Source organism: Schistocerca serialis, chromosome 4 (assembly GCF_023864345.2).
Source record: "Schistocerca serialis cubense isolate TAMUIC-IGC-003099 chromosome 4, iqSchSeri2.2, whole genome shotgun sequence".
In the NCBI taxonomy this organism is placed as follows: Eukaryota; Metazoa; Arthropoda; class Insecta; order Orthoptera; family Acrididae; genus Schistocerca; species Schistocerca serialis.
Genome location: NC_064641.1, coordinates 179,226,489 through 179,248,378, shown reverse-complemented (window position 1 = coordinate 179,248,378; position 21,890 = coordinate 179,226,489).

Below are 21,890 nucleotides of genomic sequence, written 5' to 3'. Positions count from 1 at the left end.
TCTGTCATTTTTGTGTTCCTTGAACACGAAAATGTATATTACTGCATAAGATTGAGCCTCGTTGCGGCTCGCGTTGGTGCCGATGGTAGGTTGGCATCGTGTGGTAGGGATAGTAGCGTCTCGTTTTCTTCTCGTGTTTACTGGCGCCACTACGTTTTCTTGCGTTGTCTGTCCATGAGTGGCAGAAACAGCGGTTATCCATATCAAGTACCCTAGTACCATCTTTCGAAGGAATCAAGTGTTTTCCGGGTCGGAGTGTGTCGAGTAGTTAGGTTGGGAGGAAGCAGCAGTGAGGTCCAGCAGCGCAAGGACGTGCCGGGACCAGTGGCGGCAGGCTGGCACTGCCGGATCAAGGGGCTGTAGTTGCGAGGACGACAACCTCGTTCTCCGCCCGACCCAGGACGTTTGAGTTGAGTGGACATTAACCTAGTAGTGAAACCTCCACTATTTTGAGATCACACCGTTAGTTCTCTAATTGCTGCTCTCAGGGTCACTGAGACGATGAGATGAGTGCAATGTTTGGAGTTGGCGAAATTAATTAGTCATCCCCCACTTTATTACTATTAATCATTCAATTCCTTGTGTTTATTGATGACGTTCAACCAGCTGCATTTTTCTGCCTAGTGGCCGCTAACGCCCCAGTTACCTGTTCTGGAGGTTAAGGTATTTTCACGGCAGTGTACCTTTCCTCGCCTTGCTGCCGCTGTCCTGTAAGGCGTGTGGTTTGACAGCCTCCTTGATTGTGGTTTGAATATTTGTGTCTTTTGGACAATTCTGGACGTAGTCGCTCCTTCTGCTACTGGATTCTGAAGACGCTGTGCTGTCCGCCGTTTCTACCTTGCCTGGGTTGTTCCTTTGTTGTGTTGGTTATCAGACGTTAGGCAGGTGTTGCAAGAGTGTTGGCCTGCGTTTAAACTGTCACTACTTTGAGTTGCCATCTGGTTAAGTGAATACAACTCTTGGCTGCCTGTCTCATCGTTTTACGAAGTTGAGCGACTTTCCCAGGTCGACCCTTGAAGCACTGTCTGAGGCCCACCTCTCTCTCTTGATTTCATCCGACTGTGATGATTTTCAATAAGGCCTTCAGGCCTTCAGCCGTGAATGCAATTTGTCTTAAGAATTTTTAATTAAATATTGTCTCTTAGTAGTAAAAATTTTTATGATTGTCTTTCATATTTTTAAGTATCTCTTGGTTAAGTTAACTCGTTCTTAAGAATTTGCTTTCTAGGCCTGCAGTCGTCAAATTGTTTTCTGAGTTATTACTATTGGGGCCTTCAGCCGACAAATAATTTGAATTTCTTGTCAATAACTCCTCCAGAGGTGAATGCAATTTGGCTTAAGAATTTTTAATTAGATATTGTCTCTTAATAGTGAAAATTTGATGATTGTCCTTTTATACAATATTTTAGGTTCTCTTGGAGAAGTTTAATTCGTTCTTAAGAATTTGCTGTCCAGGTCTTCAGCCGTCAAATTGTTATTTTGAGTCATTACTATTGTGGCCTTCAGCCGACAAATAAGTTGAATTTCTGGTCAATGAGGCCTTCAGTCATGAGTGAAACTTGCTTAAGAAATTTTTTATTAGACAGTGTGTCTTAACAGTCAAATTTGATAATTGTTCCTTATTGTTAACCTTATTTACAATTGTCTTCAAATAAAGTGTACGTGATTTAAATAAACTGAGCAACCGACGGTAACTGAGTACTGCCTTTCCCTAAGTACCACGTCTCAGTGATATTCTGACATCCTCTACAGCCTCAAGATCTGTGCAATTCCCATAAATTATGTGCACTTCATCGCATCCTTCTTCTCTAACCACCCATCTTTTGTCACGATCAACAAAATCAACTCCTGTATCTTCCATCCCACTACATATGTGCCCCAAGGTTCTGTCATCTGGCCTTACCTGTATGTCCTTTACACTGCCGACATGCCAAAGCCGGTTCCTCCAGTACGTCGATGACGCCGCATTCCTCACTCTCTATCCTACCCTTGAGAAATCTCAACAATCCCTCCAGCTCCATCTCAATCATTTCTTCTTCTGGTGGAACTAGTAGCTCCTCAAAGTCAACCCTACGAAAACCTGCTGCTTCTGCCCCTGAGAGTTTTAACTACTTCCATCCTATCCAGTTAATTTACACTTCAAAATGCTTTGGACATCGGTCTAACTCTTGATCGCCAACTAACATGGAAGCCTCATCCACTAGTAATTCAAAAGGAAACAGACTAAAATTACTTTAACTATTAACCAATTGAACATAGGGCTTTCACCGTTCCACAATAGTCCACACCTATGAAGCCCTGATCATACACATCCTCTGCTTCGCCAGTGTGGCATGGACCTCCGAAAATCCCTCCTGTTATTACTCCCTAGAGGTCCTCGAATACCTTCCTAGCCTTTCGGATACCCTTACTCTTTCCCGTCTGCATCCTCTACCAACTTATAAAATTCTCCAGCCTACTATTTCATCTTCAACACCTCCGAAATTCCTACTTTACCCATAAACTTGACACTACCCACCCCCTAATATCTCCCTCGCTCACTGATCTGGTATTCTGCCTCGCTTCTTCCACTAAATTCTTCCAATATTACGTCTACACAGCCCTGCACGTCCTGTCCCAACGTTTAATTGCCTTGTCTTACCCACCATACCAGGTCTAGTATATAACTATCACCCTCACCTTGTCAGGGCTCCCTACCGTCCAACCCTTTCCACCCACTTCCTAAGTATTTGTTCGGAAGTGCATCCCTCTCGCTCTCTTCCTCATCCATCCTCCAAACATGCACCCACATAACCCCCCTCCTATGCACTACCTTTAAATACTACGTTCTCTTAACCATTGGAGTCTACATCCACTACCCTCTTCATATATCTTCACTCCCCTCTTCACTCATCTACGTGTCTACTGTAATCAGTCAACATGTGGTGTCACCGCCAGACACCACACTTGCTAGGTGGTAGCCTTTAAATCGGCCGCGGTCCGTTAGTATACGTCGGACCCGCGTGTCGCCACTGTCAGTGATTGCAGACCGAGCGCCGCCACACGGCAGGTCTAGAGAGACTTACTAGCACTCGCCCCAGTTGTACAGCCGACTTTGCCAGAGATGGATCACTGACAACTACGCTCTCATTTGCCGAGACGATAGTTAGCATAGCCTTCAGCTACATCATTTGCTACGACCTAGCAAGGCGCCATAGCATTTGATATTATTTTATATTGTGGTTATAACATGTACCGTCAAGAGAGATGTTCTATAATTGTGGATTAAAGTTAAGTATTACATCAACTACGTACTTTATTTGCTACTATTAATTCCATTAACTGTTGCAGACCTCACGCCAATCTGCGTGAGCTTAACGCGTGCCTTTCGGCTTCCTCTCATTGTGACTTGGCTGTCTTGCCAAGTCACAACACAACACATCTCCCTTTCCATTTTACCTTATACAAAAATCTACCTGTTTTTATATATTCGTGTGCGAGATTTCTTTTCCTGTCATCTGTGTCTATATTATAATTAATCACCAAATCAACCTTTTGTATTATAACTTATACAACTGAAAATCTGCTTTTTTATTGTACAAAACGTTGGTTTTTGTGGACCGCCATGTCTCGCTTCCATATTATGTTTTCAAAATTGTCCTCTCATGTGGCTGAAGAGCGGAAAATTGCAATCGCTGACAGACCATCCCCTGCCAAAACTGGTCTCGGAATGAAATAAAAATAAAGAAAACAATTACAATGCTTAGAAGAACAAAGCTAATGCCCAGAGACAGAACGGTAAGTGCAGCATAAAAAAACCGGAGAGAGAGTTACAGAAATTCACGGTTAAAAAACGCAAGTTCCGGTTAATAATGATGTAGAGCGAGATTTCAGGTTATCACCACTGTCACTCAACCTGAACATCGCTTTTAGATATGATGAAACTGAGGCAAAATTTCGGTTCAGGAATAATAGTGCATGGTTAACATATGACGAGATTGTGGGGACGGGGTCTTGGTGTCATCACTCTTCTCACTGGTTTGATCTCGTTAGAGTAGCAATAACTACTCAGTTATAGTGAATGGACGAAAGTGAAGCACCAGAAAGTATGCTTGTATGTAAATGTAAGCTCGTATGCGTAGAATCATCGTCGTGTATGTAAATGAAAGTTTCAATTTTGTGTAACAAGTAGAACGGCCACTTTTATGTAAATGTTGTTCGTGTTTATTGTTGTTAACAGGCCAGCTCAACAGTGTCATATGTTGAGTGATGGCTGTGGAGACCATGGAAGTGCCGAGTGCACGTGTGAGATATCGTTATAACTACGTGATAATATGGAAGTGGCGTTATTGCGGATCTCCGTTTGATACCACTGGCTGGTCTGATTTGAAGTATTCGAATTTGTGGGGCATTTGGATATGACAGATGCCCAGTTTTCGACTGTATGGAAGCTGTCACTTATGGGATCCTATAACTTCATAAACACTCGACAACGAACTTAACCAACACCCAACAATATTTCGTAAACGTTGTCTTGTCGAAAATAGATACCGAGAAACGTGGCCATAGTATCAGCCACAAGTACGGTTGTTTTTTAAATTATGAACCATACAGTTTTCTGAACAGCCAAACAAATCAAAACGAGTTCGTTAAATAATGCTCATTTTATTACAATGTTATCAATTGAAACATTTAACTATAAAGAGAAAGTAAACCAAACACTATATTTACAACTGATTGCGTATCTTTCGCAGTGCAGTAAATCTTGAATAATATGATTACAGCGAAATAACGTCAGTTAACACTTGCAGTGAAGCATACCGTGAAAATATCTAGAAAATGTGCTAATGCTGTAGCTGTGTGCTCCGGTGTAGAACTGAATCAGCCGTGTTGCATAACGTTTATGTAGCAGTGGATGTAAAACTGTGAAAGATTGTTTCTTCAGTTTAATTACACAGAATATTCACTCATAACATCTTCTTGCGTTGTTTCTTTACCTATATGCAGCTTTGTGGGGTGTTTTCAAATATGTGCAAGCAGTTAATAAGACACAGACATTCAGATAAAGTGATAATGAAAGACCTCATAGCTCGGAAACGATAACATCTGCAAAGCTATGTTAAAAGAAGTTGGATTCTTTATAAAATGTTACAAGTTCCCACGTTATTTAGAGCTATAGTTGCTGTTTGACGATGATTGGTAGGGTCATGCAGTAACTACCACTCGTTTGTGAGTGGGAGTCCACGACGTTCTGTTTGTTACGACTAATCCATACCTGGCTACCTGGAAACGAATTTCATCAGTCGAAGCTCAAACGTCCGTAGCATCAAAGGCGAGACGTAAAGCTGAACGCAACGGAGTGACGCGGTGTGTTGGCTTTTCCTTTGTACCTGTTTGCATTACTTGCAACCACGCGGAAAAATTTATTTTTCGTTCGAGCGCACCGCACTCCATTTGATGGTTTAGTTCAACGCAGAGTACTCTCTGAGTTTTTTTCCCTGTGGCCCCGGGCGGCAGCCCACGATTCAGATACAGCTCAGAGTTGAAAAATGGTAACTAGGAATACAGCTTTCTGTAACACACAAAAAAATGTATCAGAATATCCAGCTACAGAAAGGTTATTAATGATTAGTGAGGGAAGTGAAAGCTGGTGTTTTTATTTTGGATATTTATTTAGAGATATTTTAAGGGAAATGAAAGCGTCAAATGTACTTTTTGAATATATATAACATTTATTCCACTCCATTTCTCTTTAACTGAAACATTCCACGTATCGAAGCGATATATTGTGGGTAAAAATACGTATTTAAATACGATTATAAGGAAATTTTTACAGATCCCATCGAAACTAACCACTTTACGAAGTAGAACCACAGATACGAAACGTGTACAACCGCAAGCTATTACGAGTATATAGGCTGCTACAAGACCTTCGTGCCCGATTCACTGAGAGGAAAGACGCTTGCCGGTGAATACTCTCTAAAACAAATGTTTTAGGGCAGTGGTTGGCACGGTGTTCCGTAGTCCACTATTTCTTTATCATTGTGCTTCTGTCTCGTTTGATGCGGCACGCAGAAATACCCTGTCATGTGCCAAGCACTTCATGTTTCAAGGGGATCGCGATAAGACACCTACAACCGGAGATGAACTCTCCACCATGTTTTCTCGAAGATATAGGATATTCATACTTGTTTACATACGAGTTATGATGTGGTGGAGATTTCTGATTCGATGTGTTCAAGTATTCGTTGTAAATATGGGTGCCCGCACAGCTGTGAATTGCTCTAACTATTGCAAAAAGGATGTTCACACGTTTAGATTTCCAGCAGCCCCGAACGGAAGGAAAAGATGGGCAACAAATTGCCAGAGAGAGGATCTAGCACTCAGTTATATGTTGTAAATATACGTTAATTTCAAATAGTTATAATCATGAAACCAGTTGCATTCAGTTGCGTTTCTTCCCCCAGTTGAAAACTATACTGCAGCAGTTAGTCTCAAAATATCTCGATTGCTAAGACATTTTCGCAATTTCAAAGAGTAGATGAATATTTTTGACGTATTTATACGTCGTTATCATAAACATACAAAAAAATTATAATTCTTTACCACAATTCTTATATAGGTAAGGTAGGACGATTGATAAAGAGATTTCTGTAGCAGTGGTCATTGTGAGATATCCTGCACAAGTAACATAACCGTCAAACTATTAAGTTTTTACCACAACACAACAAGCATCAAGCTTATCATGAAGCACACAGAATAAATACTGGTTAAGTGAGTGATGGAACTACACTCCTGGAAATTGAAATAAGAACACCGTGAATTCATTGTCCCAGGAAGGGGAAACTTTATTGACACATTCCTGGGGTCAGATACATCACATGATCACACTGACAGAACCACAGGCACATAGACACAGGCAACAGAGCATGCACAATGTCGGCACTAGTACAGTGTATATTCACCTTTCGCAGCAATGCACGCTGCTATTCTCCCATGGAGACGATCGTAGAGATGCTGGATGTAATCCTGTGGAACGGCTTGCCATGCCATTCCCACCTGGAGCCTCAGTTGGACCAGCGTTCGTGCTGGACGTGCATACCGCGTGAGACGACGCTTCATCCAGTCCCAAACATGCTCAATGGGGGACAGATCCGGAGATCTTGCTGGACAGGGTAGTTGACTCACACCTTCTAGAGCACGTTGGGTGGCACGGGATACATGCGGACGTGCATTGTCCTGTTGGAACAGCAAGTTCTCTTGCCGGTCTAGGAATGGTAGAACGATGGGTTCGATGACGGTTTGGATGTACCGTGCACTATTCAGTGTCCCCTCGACGATCACCAGTGGTGTACGTCCAGTGTAGGAGATCGCTCCCCACACCATGATGCCGGGTGTTGGCCTGTGTGCCTCGGTCGTATGCAGTCCTGATTGTGGCGCTCACCTGCACGGCGCCAAACACGCATACGACCATCATTGCCACCAAGGCAGAAGCGACTCTCATCGCTGAAGACGACACGTCTCCATTTGTCCCTCCATTCACGCCTGTCGCGACACCACTGGAGGCGGGCTGCACGATGTTGGGGCGTGAGCGGAAGACGGCCTAATGGTGTGCGGGACCGTAGCCCAGCTTCATGGAGACGGTTGCGAATGGTCCTCGCCGATACCCCAGGAGCAACAGTGTCCTTAATTTGCTGGGAAGTGGCGGTGCGGTCCCCTACGGCACTGCGTAGGATCCTACGGTCTTGGCGTGCATCCGTGCGTCGCTGCGGTCCGGTCCCAGGTCGACGGGCACGTGCACCTTCCGCCGACCACTGGCGACAACATCGATGTACTGTGGAGACCTCACGCCCCACGTGTTGAGCAATTCGGTGGTACGTCCACCCGGCCTCCCGCATGCCCACTATTCGCCCTCGCTCAAAGTCCGTCAACTGCACATACGGTTCACGTCCACGCTGTCGCGGCATGCTACCAGTGTTAAAGACTGCGATGGAGCTCCGTATGCCACGGCAAACTGGCTGACACTGACGGCGGCGGTGCACAAATGCTGCGCAGCTAGCGCCATTCGACGGCCAACACCGCGGTTCCTGGTGTGTCCGCTGTGCCGTGGGTGTGATCATTGCTGCCCTCTCGCAGTGTCCGGAGCAAGTATGGTGGGTCTGACACACCGGTGTCAATGTGTTCTTTTTTCCATTTCCAGGAGTGTATTAATGAAAATTGGTTTCATTGTAACATGAAACTATACTTTTCCCCCTCTGTACAATAAAAACACTGTATTCCTTAAAGTACTTTCTTAAGATTAAAAAATAAACACCACTTTTACAAGTGCCTATATTAAGCAAAAAGCAATACGCTGACGGAAAAAAAGTCGCAAAACCAAGGAGGTGATGTACGACATAAACGAAACTTAGTAGATTTGTTTCAACAACGATTCAGATTTCGCGCCAATCGCGTAAGAGACGCGCTAGTAACGCCACTGTGGGGGTACCGATCGAGTTTACTTTAAATACAAGCTTTAACGGTCGTGAGTTTTAGTTACCATTGAGGTGAGTTGATCTTACTCATGAATGCCATTCAGGCGACGAGGACGCCATTGTTATTACCTAACTGAGTTTGAAGGCGGTCGTGCAACAGGGCTTCGATAATTTGGACGTTCCTTCTGTGATACTGTAGAAATACTTGCCGGGAATGCAGCCACTGTACATAATACATGGCAACGGTGGTCACGAGAGTGTATGGCCACAAGAAGACCGGACTCCGTACGGCCACCTGGCACTATCGAGAAGGTAGACCACCGTTTTTGGACTACGGCTTAGGTGCATCGTACTGCATCTGCAGCAGCAATTTGAGCAGTAGCTGGCACCGCAGAGACACAACGCACTATTACCAATCGGTTACTTCAAGGGAAGTTCCGAACAAGATGCCTTGTAGCGTGCATTCTGCTGACCTAAAACCACCGCCGTTGAATACTTCAGTGGTGTCAAGCGATGGCTCATTGGAGGGAACGGTGGAGGTCTGTTGCGTTTTATGATGAAAGTTGTTTCGACCTCTATGTCACTGACGGCAATGTGTTGATTAGGAGACAAGTTAATGGCCTACAACCACCCCATCTGCGTGCTAGACAAACTGGAGCTACACCTTGAGTTAAGGTCTGGGGTGCGATTTCATATTACAGCAGGACACTCTCGTAGCTATCCCACGAGTACAAAAACAGTACGCCAGTCTGATGATGCGATCTGTTATGCTGCCATTCATGAACATAACTATTGGGAGTTTTTAGAGCAGGATAACTATCACCCACACGCCGCTGTTGTAAACATGCTCTACGGATTGTCGGTATGTTGCCTTGGCTTTCTCGATTACCACTGTCTCCAATCGAGCACATACCCACTGTCATCCACAAACAGCATTAACTGTTCCTGTACTGACCAACGAAATGCACCAGGCATTGAACTCCATCCCACAAACTGACATCCGTCAACCGTACTACACAATTCGTGCGCGTTTACATACTTGAATTCAACATTCTCCGGTTATTAATGTACCGGCATCTCCTATTTGCAATGTCGCTCTTTCATTAACCTGTGACCTAGCAATGTTAATCACTTAAATATGTTACCTAGACAAATTTATTCCGGAAATTTCATTACTCTATATTGCTTATTTCTTGGTGTTGTGATTTTTTCCCGTCGCTCTAAATAGGCCCGTATTTGTTACTGCATAGTCCCCGTAATCGTTTCATTTAATATTTACGAACTACCACAGTTCAATAGGCGTGCAATATTACATTTCTAATTTTCTTTTATATTGAATGGGCATTCTAAGTATCTCTATATACAATAATTACTGTTCGGTACACTTCATTCATGCGATATCAAATATTTCATAAGGAATATTGTAAAAAAGTTGCTTCAACGGTCTAACCACCTACGTGGTAAACATTGACAAATCCTCGGAACTGGGGAAAGCATGAAGAACGATTCATCCTATTATACAGGGTGTTTCAGACGTGATGGTGAAAAATTCACACATGAAAAGTACATGCCAAAAGTATCTAAAAGCTTCAATAAATCAACCGTTCCGAGGTATTGCATTAATTCGAGTTGGGAACCAACTGTAAATGCTGTGGATACCGCAGTATTTACGTTGGTATCTTAAGCCTTAGGATCGACTACCTGCTTGTTTACTCATGCGCAATTACTGCGTTTTCCCCCTCCGTGCACTGTGCCACTACGGCACTATGGACAGAGACTACACCAATGAAGAGTACCCTGACATGCACTTCATGCATGGCAAAGCGAATGGCAGTGCCATTGAGGGTGCACGACTGTATGAAGAAGCTTTTCCTCTCCGCAAGCAGCGCGACAGGCGTACATTTAGCCGGTTGCATCAGTGCCTTAGGGAGTTTCGCTCACCACGTACAAGAAGGACAACAGAGATCCATAACACTCGATGCTGAGGAATGGGTGTTATGCATTGTGCACGAACGTCCGAGCACTTCAAACAGGAGGATTGCTATCCAAGAGCGTGTCATGAGACATAGCCGTGTGTGGTGGATTTTATATCTGCAAATACTCAATCCATATTGTCTCCAGAGAGTGCAAGCTCTCAAGAATGCAGACCTCCCTCCTAGGAGAATTTCTGTCAATGGGTGCAACAACAGTGTACCATGAATCCTCTATTTGTAAGCAGTATTCTGTTCACGTATGAGGCTGGTTTTACCAGTGACGGTATTTTTAACCACTATAACTGTCACATTTGGGCCGATGTCAATCCTAATGCCACACACGTATCAAGACTTCAGCAGAGTTATTCGTTTAACTTTGGGCAGGACTGATCGGAAACTTCGTAGTTGGACCACATTTCCATCCACAGAGATTAACCGGACAGCAATACCTGCGAGTTTCTGATGACTATACTTACACATGTGCATGATGGTATCCCACTGAATCAGTACCTGAACATGTGGTTCATACATGTCATTTACGGGTGCGCTTTCTTCTATCCCTGACGTGTGGTCATCATTGGATAGGTAGAGGAGGACCCATGCCATGGCCTCCAAGGTCTCCGGATTTAAATCACATGGATTTCTGTGTGTGAGGTCTTGTCAGAAGCTCCGTCTACGCTACCGAGGTCAGCTGTCTGGAGGAATTACGCTTGCAGATTGAAGTAGGCTTTCAGCATTTACAGAATTCCGCAGGACTGCCTTAGAGGATTCGCAACTCATTTCACATACGGGTTCAATGATGCATTCAGACTCATGGACAACAATTCGAACAGCTAACGTTTAGAGATGCCATGTGTTCCTAGACACTGATGAATCACGACAGAAAATATGTCTTATCTCGACAACGGTTGACGTGCGGACCCATTTTTACTGGTGCATTTTAGGTACCTTTGGCCTGTACTTTCCGTGTGTGAATTATTGACCATCCCTTCTGTACTGGAGCTCTAGACCGCGCGTATTCGTCTTCACCGATATCGTCCAGATATGGTCTGAAATGGAAGTGACAGACGTGGGAGAGCCAAATAGCAAAGCGTTTAGAAGAAAACCCGTATTTTCGGCGCGGGTGTGACAAAGTTCGAGTCATTTATGTGACCATACTTTCCAGGCAGCGGTTGGAACTGCTCAAAAGCTTCAGAAAGGTAGTGCGAGTGTCGAAGATTCGAGTCCTTTATCGAAAACGGTCTGATTATTAATTTTCATTTTTACGTTATTTACTCTTAAAATAAATAAAAAACTTGCGCAGTACATTGTATTTTCTAATATTTTCATTAAAGACATGAAAAACAAGGGCAAAGGAAAATTTGGGTATGTAAACAAATTTCCAGGAGAAGTTGTATCCCGTTCACGTGAACAGCATATATAAAATTTAAATCATTTATTATCTTACAGATGATGATTGACGCGTGCTGGGGTGATATTATCGTAAAAACAGAGGAACCTATTCTTATGACAGCTGCTCTAAGATCAGAATTAAACTAATGGAGTACGAAATCCTATACGTTTTAGCTACAGTTCTTTTCTCTTCTTTAATTACAGAGTGGGCGCTGCTGGTAGAATCCTTTCTTGGAAATACGAGGGCTATCCACAAAGTACATCACGTTTTGGAATTAAAAATAAATAAAGCATTGGAAATTTTTTTTGTTATGTAGAGATGAAAGCCACACTTCAATAGTACTTTTCTACATAGTTGCCATTTAAATTAAGGCACTTGTCGTAGCGATGGACGAGCTTGGAAATTCCTTCGTCGTAAAATTCGGCCGCCTGCGCCTTCCACCACGTAGTTACCTCTTCTTGAAGCTGTGCGTCGTCATCAAAACGCTGCATAGACAACCACTTCTTCATTGCTGGGAATAAGTGGAAGTCGCTCGGTGCCAGGTCGGGACTGTACGGCGGATGAGGAAACAACTCCCACTTAAAAGATTCGAGAACTTCACGAGTGGCATTTGCCGTGTGGGCCCAGGCGTTGTCGTGAATTAGCAAGATCTTTGAGCCCAACTTTCCCCTGCGCTTATTTGGTATTGCTCTTCTGAGGTTGTGCAGAGTTTGGCAATACCTTTGAGAGTTTATTGTAGTGCCTCTTTCCAGGAAATCCACAGAAATCGTATTTCTACCGGGTTACTGATTAACCACGTGGTTGAAGGCGAAGGCGGCCGAATTTTACGACGAAGGAATTTCCAAGCTCGTCCATCGCTACGATAAGTGCCTTAATTTAAATGGCAGCTATGTAGAAAAGTAGGGTTAAGTGTGGCTTTCATCTGTATATAATAAAAAAAATTTCCAATACTTTATTTATTTTTAATTCCAAAACGTAATGTACTTTGTGGATAGCCCTCGTAATTTGCGACCCCAAATTTTCTTTTACCTCTCCTTTTCATACGTTGCACGAAGATCTTAATAAACCCAATACAGTTGCTATAAAAGTAAGGTAACAATTGACTGCGGTAGTCGTCGTGGGGTTGTCGACCACTGCGGCTGCGGCGGGGGCGGAGCCTCTCCGTCATTTCTAGGTCCCCGGTAACATACAATACAATACATACAAGGTAACAATTGAAACTAAAAGAAAGACAAAATAATTTCTGGACTGGGACCTGACGCCACAACACTCCGATTACCAGTCTACACTCTTCCCGCTGATCCCAGTTCAATCTAAAAACTACGGCAACATAAATTGTTCATTTTGTGAATAAAATCTTCTAGATCGTTTCTTAAAATCTCATTATTACGACGTTTGTGCTACTGTAATCACCAGATGTATGCAAATAACCTGACAGGAACATATAGTGAAACAGGAGTTAGTTATACTTCGACAGGGTGACAAGAGAGAATAAATTAAAAAGCAAAAAAATGGTGCACTCACCAAAAAGCTTAGTTCTCACAAAAGAATACAACTTTACTTTGAATGTCTATGCTTTAAAGATGACTTACCTTTTTTATAACTATGAAAGGGAACATATAATGAAATAAATAAAATTTAAACGCAGCCTCCCCAAAACTAGAGTATCTCTTAGGCGCAACCTTACTCCCCTGTAAAACACACTGAACCGCGAAAGAAACTTGTGTAGGCTTGTATATAAAAATACAGAAATATGTAAACAGGCAGAATACGGTCCTGTGATCGGCAACGCCTGTATAAGACAGCAAAGGTCTGGCGCAGTTGTAGATCGGTTACTGCTGCTACGATGTCAGGCTATCAAGATTTCAGTGAGTTTGAACGAGGTGTTACAGTCGGCGCGAGAGCAACGGGACACAGCATCTCCGAGGTAGTGATGAAATGTGGGTTTTCCCGTACGACAATATCATGAGTGTACCGTGAATATCAGGAATCCGGTAAAACACAAAATCTCAAAAATCGCTGTTGCCGGAAAATGATCCTGCAAGAGCGGGACCAACGACGACCGAAGAGAATCGTTCAGCGTGACTGAAGTGTAACCCTTCCGTAAATTGCTGCAGACTTCAATGCTGGGCCATCAGCAAGCGTCAGCGTGCGAACACTTCAACGAAACATCATCGATATGGGCTTTCGGAGCCGAAGGCCCACTCATGTACACTTGATGACTGCACGACACAAAGCTTTACGCCTCGCCTGGGCCCGTCCACACCGACGTTAGACTGTTGATGATTGGAAACATGTTGCCAAGTCGGACGAGTCTCGTTCCAAATTGTATAGAGTGGCTGGACATGTACGGATTTGAGAACAACCTCGTGAATCCATGGGCCCTACACGTCAGCAGGGGACTGTTGAAGCTGGTGGAGGCTCTGTAATGGCATGGGGCGCGTGCAGGTGTGTGATATGGGACCATTGATAAGTTTAAACATGACCCTAATAGGTGACACGTACGTAAGCATTCTGTCTTATCAGCTGCATCCATTCATGTCCATTATACATTCCGACGGACTTGGGCAACTCCAATAGGACAATGCGACACCCTACCCGTCCAGAATTGCTACAGAGTGGCTCCATGAACACCCACACTTCCGCTGGGCACCAAACTCTCCAGACATTAACATTATTGAGCATATCTTGGACGTCTAGCAACGAGCTGTTCAGAAAAGATCTCCACCCCTCTTACTTTTACTGATTTATGGACAGCCCTGTAGGATTTATAGTGTCAGTTTTCTGCAGCACTGCTTCAGATATTAGTCGAGTCCATGCCACGTCGTGTTGAGGTGTTTCTGCGTGGTCGCGGGGGCCTTTCGCGATATTAGGCAGGTTCAAAAAATGGCTCTAACCACTGTGGGACTTAACATCTGAGGCCATCAGTCCCCTAGACTTAGAACTACTTAAACCTAACTAAGCTAAGGGCATCACACACATCCACGCCTGAGGCAGGGTTCGAACCTGCGACCGTAGCAGCAGCGCGGTTCCTGACTGAAGCGCCTAGAACCGCTCGGCCACAGCGGCCGGATATTAGGCAGGTGTACTAGTTTCTTTGACTCTTCAAACTTGGACTCAAACGACCCGATTAGGCATAGTTATTGGTACTTACACAAAACATTCTAAGTATTTCAGCGAGTGTCCATTTAAAAAGATTTTCTAACTTTTTAATTGGTAACCATTTGTTAGTGTTTGGTTGTATAAAATATGACTCTTTCTCTTTATGCTCCTTTCATCTCACTTGCAGATATACGATGCCAGCGGCCAAACGAGATAATAGATAAATAAAGTTTGATGAGCGTTCTGTACAATTTTACTCAGAAAATATTCATTGATTCCCAATGTTCGCGGACTCTTACAGGAGATTAATTTCCTACATTAATGAATGACTCGTGGTTTGGCTGACCTGCTACTACTATGGTCTTTTTCCTAAGCGCTTGTCCATCTGAAACCCCTATTTCTGCCACTTTCGTTTCTGGTCAAGCCCACCATAAATCTGGACAAAATTGTTACTGAGTAGACAGGTGGGCTCTCCTTTTCAGAGTAACACACACATTCAACGTCTGCGTTTATTTGTTGGATACATTCCAGTCGCTGCCCTCCACAATACGTTTTTATCCAATACAGCTTTTCCGAGTAGCACGGAAGCTATTCTCTGACGTTATGAACTATGTTTATTCACCCTTTTCCTTCTCATCACTGATTTCCACGGTCCCCTTTCCTCGACGTTTCTGCAGAGAACGTTCGCATGTTTTATCTCATTAATGGTCTTAATTTTTATCAAGTTTCTGTAAAGTCATATGTCAAACGCTTCGATTCACTTATTATATGACATAGCCAAAGTTCGCTTCCCTATTATGCTGCGTTCCAGACACATTCTCATGATTTCTTCCTCAAATTGTGTTCTACGTTTCATACTACCGAGCTTCGTTTACGAGGACCGCTCCCTGTACCTGAGCTAGTCTGCTTGGTGTGTTCCACTTTCTTCGCCCGTCATGCGTTACATTGCTTCCAAAATAATATAACTTCTTAACTTCCTGTGCTAAATGTTTTCGTGTTAATTTGATAGATGGTCCTATTTCTGACACTGCTGATTACGTTCTTTGATTTATTTTTAATCCGTTCCTGATGCCACTAGCCTGATAATTCCATTAAACAAGTCCTGTTATCGTTTCACTTTATCATTAATGACTGTAATGTGAACACTGGTCGTTTTCATATTTTTCCTTGAACCATAAATTTTAATTTCACTCCCGAAGCTGCTTCTTCGAAGTAGGAGGTCGACGATTAGAGGAGCAATACTGTATCCCAGCATTACGCCATTTTTCGTCTCAGATCTTATAAGTTGGTCTTATACATATTTTATTTCTGAGACCTTCGAACACATTGCACCAATTGATGTTGCCACACGCTATTCCTAAGTCGACATGTGATATGCTATGAAGGGGTCTTGATTTTCCTTAAGTCCTACTTGTAACGCAAATCGGAACATCTCTTTCCCTGTAGAGTTCATCTTTCCTGTAACCTAGCTGAACGTAATCTAAATATCCTCAAATATCTTGTCCGCTCTTCTGTATACTACTCTTGTCTGCAACTAGAATGCAGGAACTTTTAGTAGGAGAATAAGGGGGATTCTGGCACAATTTTATATCAAAATGATATAAATTAATTGGGTACTTAATAAAATTGATTAATTAAACAACCACTGCCCCTCCTCCAGCCCTCTGGGACATCCCAAACCGCACTCTGCACTCTGGGGAAATCCCCAGCCCTCCCAACCTTTCTTCCACCCCCCCCCTCTACCCTCACCACCCAACCACCTCTCCCCCATCTGAGAGTTGGTGGGAAATGCTCAGTCTGTGCTGGGCAGTTGGTGTGGAAAGATCTCAAAACTCGAAATTCCATGTCAATTACATTGCAGAGGACATAACAGTTTATAGTTTATTCACATAAGTCACTTTTTTCCTATTCTTTATTTAATCAGTTGGTGGGAGACAAGGCTCATATCCCTTCCCCTCCCAATCGCAACTGTGAAGTCGTGGGACAAAGATACAGTTCATGCTGAGTAGCTGGAGAGAAAGGATGTAAGGCACTTTATTTATTTATTGAAACAGGTTTCGTTTCTCTTTCAGAACATGTGCATGTACATACATTCTCCTCACTGTAGGCCCTAGTAGCTGGAGAGAAAGGATGTAAGGTACTTTATTTATTTATTGAAACAGGTTTTGTTTCTCTTTCAGAACACGTGCATGTACATACATTCTCCTCACTGTAGGCCCTAGTCCACAGTGCCACGCGAAATTGTTGCAAAATTGTCCTACAGCCACTACCAGGAGGAAAGCCTCTACTGATCTACAGGTGTACAGCTGCTGAGGAACTTGTACATAGATGCATGGTAAGAAGGGATGGAACAACAAACTACCACTAAAGTGTAGGAAGCGTAGTCTCCTACAGACCTACAAGTGCACAGTTGTTGACAAACTTGTACACACACAAGCACACATACACATACAGATGCACACACACACACATACATGGTAAGAAGTCAGAGGGCAACAAACTATCACTGAAGTATGTGAAGGTCAGTAAATGCTACCAAAACTGACGAAAACTGCTTCACTGAACTAGTTACACATCGAAATTGTTTTGCATAAGCTGGCCGGAGCGGCCGTGCGGTTCTAGGCGCTACAGTCTGAGCCGAGCGACCGCTACGGTCGCAGGTTCGAATCCTGCCTCGGGCATGGATGTGTGTGATGTCCTTAGGTTAGTTAGGTTTAATTAATTCTAAGTTCTAGGCGACTGATGACCTCAGAAGTTAAGTCACATAGTGCTCAGAGCCAATTGTTTTGCATAAACGACCACTCATGAACAATGGATCGTAATGCGACACAAGCTCTGGAAATTGAGCAAAATCTTTGTAGTAGCACAATTGCTGCCAAAACCGAGCGCGAAAGACTTCTCCAGAAGACAGTGGCAGCAGCTGCACACGTATTCAATTTGATGTGTGGATGCAGACTAAGCAGCTCAGAACCAGTCTTACCTCCCCTCCTACCACCCCTCCTCCCTTCCATTCCTCCCCTCATATGTAGAGATGCCGGTTTTCCAGGCCTATTCTAACCTGTCGCTGATGGTACAGAAACAGATCCATCTCCTGACAGTAATATACTGCTTCCGATTTGCAGAAATCAGTAGCAGACAAAAAAAAAAAAAAAAAAGACTCATGGAACACAACGCTCCCTGCAAGCTATTTCTCAGAATGACAACACCAAGCCTGGGATAACAGCGAATTACCTAACTATTTGTCATGGATGAATAACTGTAAGGTCAACAGCAGCAGGTCAAAATCAGTTTCATACACCAAAAACATTGAAATAATACATCCCCTAATTGGTACGAGGCGAGAGGAGTTTGTTCTACAGCTTAATGCTAGCTGACCAAAGTCTCAGTGTGCACCACGGCAGTTCCGCCTTCAACCTGGGTGACCGATGTGAGTAAGTCCAGGGACAAAGACTACCAGCAAAAGACATGAATGTGGGTACATCCCTGGGAGTTTTGACGACAGTCGCTTAGGAGGGCAAACAATGCTCCAGAAAATGGCGGAGTGTGAGACAATCTTAAAGTTGTCTAAGTTACTCTCTGAATTTCTACAGAAAATCGCAGTTATATATTAAAGCGCATCTGAATACATCTGCGATCTCAGAAAAATGAGGCACATCCAATGACACAACAATATTTCAATATCCTCAAACCTATACAGGATAATATTTCACAGTGAATGAACATTTTCACAGTGAAGCTCTGAATTAACAACTTTTATTCATTTCATGGGATTTTAACAAACGATATTTCATATTATACAATTGTACTACATGTACAGGTTGAACTCTGACTGTTTTGGCTCAAATGGCTCTGAGCACTATGGGACTTAACATCTGTGGTCATCAGTCCCCTAGAACTTAGAACTACTTAAACCTAACTACCCTAAGGACATCACACACATCCATGCCCGAGGCAGGATTCGAACCTGCGACCGTAGCAGTCGCGCGGTTCCGGTTGGTTGGTTGGTTGTGTGGGGAAGGAGACCAGACAGCGAGGTCATCGGTCTCATCGGATTAGGGAAGGATGGGGAAGGAAGTCGGCCGTGCCCTTTGAAAGGAACCATCCCGGCATTTGCCTGGAGCGATTTAGGGAAATCACGGAAAACCGAAGTCAGGATGGCCGGACGCGGGATTGAACCGTCGTCCTCCCGAATGCGAGTCCAGTGTCTAACCACTGCGCCACCTCGCTCGGTGCGGTTCCGGACTGAGCGCCTTAACCGCGAGACCACCGCGGCCGGCAACTGTTTTGAGATGGTGAATAGTGCATGTACTGTGATTACAAAATTGACTTAATTTTCCCGTATATTCGATTACTATTTAGCTGATGATTCTACTACCATTCTCTGAACCCTCTCAACGTAACTTTATTTCAGTTGATGGGGTATTTTGTGTCTGCATTTTAACTGAATGTCGTAGGACCACTTCCCGTTTCTTTGAGATGTCCGTTCTTGAATGACCATTACTTAAGATCATGAAATTTTCACTCTGTGCTGAGTGTGTGCTGATATGAAACACCGTGGTAGATTAAAACTATGTGTCGGGCCGAGAGTCGAACTCGGAAACTTTTCCATTCGTCGACAAGTGTCTACCCTCTGAGTTACCCAAGCAGGATTCGTGACACAGTTTTAATGTGCCAGAAAGTTTCACTATTTAACATAATTCTCTATAGTTTACATCAATTACAGACGTCAGAATAGAACCTTTTTATTCAGTTATTCATTTACTATTATTTTGTATTTCTGTGTATTTTATCAACTCACAATTTTAGCCAGCTATGGGGCATGAAATAAGATGTGCACACCTCGACTCTATGACAACCTCGAGCTATACTTCTTAAACAGAGCCGTGCGTAGCTCCAATACCTCGAGTACAAGTAACTACACGTAAAGACGTAGCTCGTATGCTCATACAGGCAACTGTCTGGAAGAAGAACTACACTCAGCAGTAACCATTAGGTACCACCCCAGACTCCTGCTGTACCGACGGCAGAGGAATTATCCACAGGTCACTTGCCTCTTATGGAGTAACAAACTGGATGTCTGCCTAAAGTGTAGCCGTTCTTAACAGTTCAGTCGCTAAAATGTCAGCTCATTTACGTAAAAAAAGTGACTCAACAAAAATTAACAATCATTCACTGCATGAAGTGCTACCGTCGTGTATTCTTTAGGTGAGGTTGTTATGCTTGCTACAGCGCATGTTGCACTGACAGGCCACTTAAACTCACGCTTTTAAAATGAATACTGTGACAGTGCAGATAGTGTATATAGTATTAAAATCAATGAAATATCCAGCTAAATAATTGCAAACTCACTCTCCAACGGTGATTCTCACGATTGCTGCGACGAATATTGTACTGACAGACCTCACCTCACATTGTGTAAAGCCTCACGCTTTTAAAAAGAAATACGGCAAAGGAAACAAAGCAAATAGCGGATATAGTGCTAAAATCAATGAAATCTCCAGGTAAATTAATATAAATTGACTCTTATGGAATGAACGTATGCTTGCTGCAATGAATACTGAATCGAGAACATTGAGTATTGCGTTGAGTATGCTACAAAATAGGTACTAACACCATCCAACGATCGTTAAGCATACGTTCTGCTAGCAGAATGCATACAATTGATAATTAGAAGACTTTACCAATAACATGATGTAGGCAGGACCAAACGACAATATAATAAATATTGAATAAACATTCCGGGGTAGATAGACGTGTTTTTCTTCTTCTCCTCTTAGGGGGAGGTAGACATAATCTTCTTACTAGCGAGCAACTACAATGGTAGAGACCACTCTCTGGGAGAAGGATGGGAAACAGCATGATGCAGCCCTCAGCTACGTCTCGCGGAGTGAAGAGGCAGCTCTAAGGGACTGCTCTCGACAAAGGGGCGGTCTCCATGACCAGTGGCCGTTGAGGTCACTGTGGGTGGTTGCTCTTCAATAAGCAGGCTCTGACCAGTCCCACCGCCACCGGTGGCTTCCAGCAGCCTCCATTATCCTGTAAACCCAACTATCTTGCAAGCGCTCACAATAAATTAGTGTATGTGGAAATCTTGTAAATAAATTGTCATGCATGAGGGCACTACATTTCAGATGCACAAATATCACTACAAGGCCGTGGCTATCACGCTATATATTCCCGTATCCGAAAAAAAAGCCACACACTTGCTTTCACACTCCACAGTTACAATTCGCATGCGGTTCCACCTTGTTATTTTGTAACATCCAACTGAGTAAAACCACAAACTCAGCCTACGATACAGTTGAGCAAACTGCTGAAGTCGGAGGACTATAATTATCGTTTTTGTCGTATGTTCCTCAATTTTATGTATTTTCCACCAGTCATCGCAATTTTAACAGGTTTTCGAAAACTTCAGCTCATTTTATCCTATTACTAAAGTTGCAATCCATTTCTCTTCGCGATTCGTCACGTCAACTAAATATCTCATGCCGTCTATCTTGTGGTGCTACCAGCCATTGAAAATGCAGCATAGTTCTAAATTTGTGTTTTTTCTTGAGTCTTCTGACTATATTGATGCGGCCCACGTCGAATTCCTCTCCTGTGCCAAACTCTTCACCTCAGAGTAACACTTACAACTTACGTTATCAATTATTTGCTGGATGTATTCCAATGTCTATCTTCCTCTTCAGTTTTTGGCCTCTGCAGCTCCCTCTAGTACCACAGAATTCATTACCTGTCCCATCATCCTGTTCCTTCTCTTTGTCAGTGTTTTACACATATTCCTTTAGTCTCCGATTCTTCACTGATCCTCCTCATTCCCCACATTATCAGTCCACCTAATTTTCTACTTTCGTCTGCAGCACTATATCGCAAATGCTTCGATTCTTTTCTGTTCCAGTTTCCATGGAGCCCATGGTTCACTACCATACAATGCTGTGCTCCATCCGTACATTCTCAGAAAATTGTTCC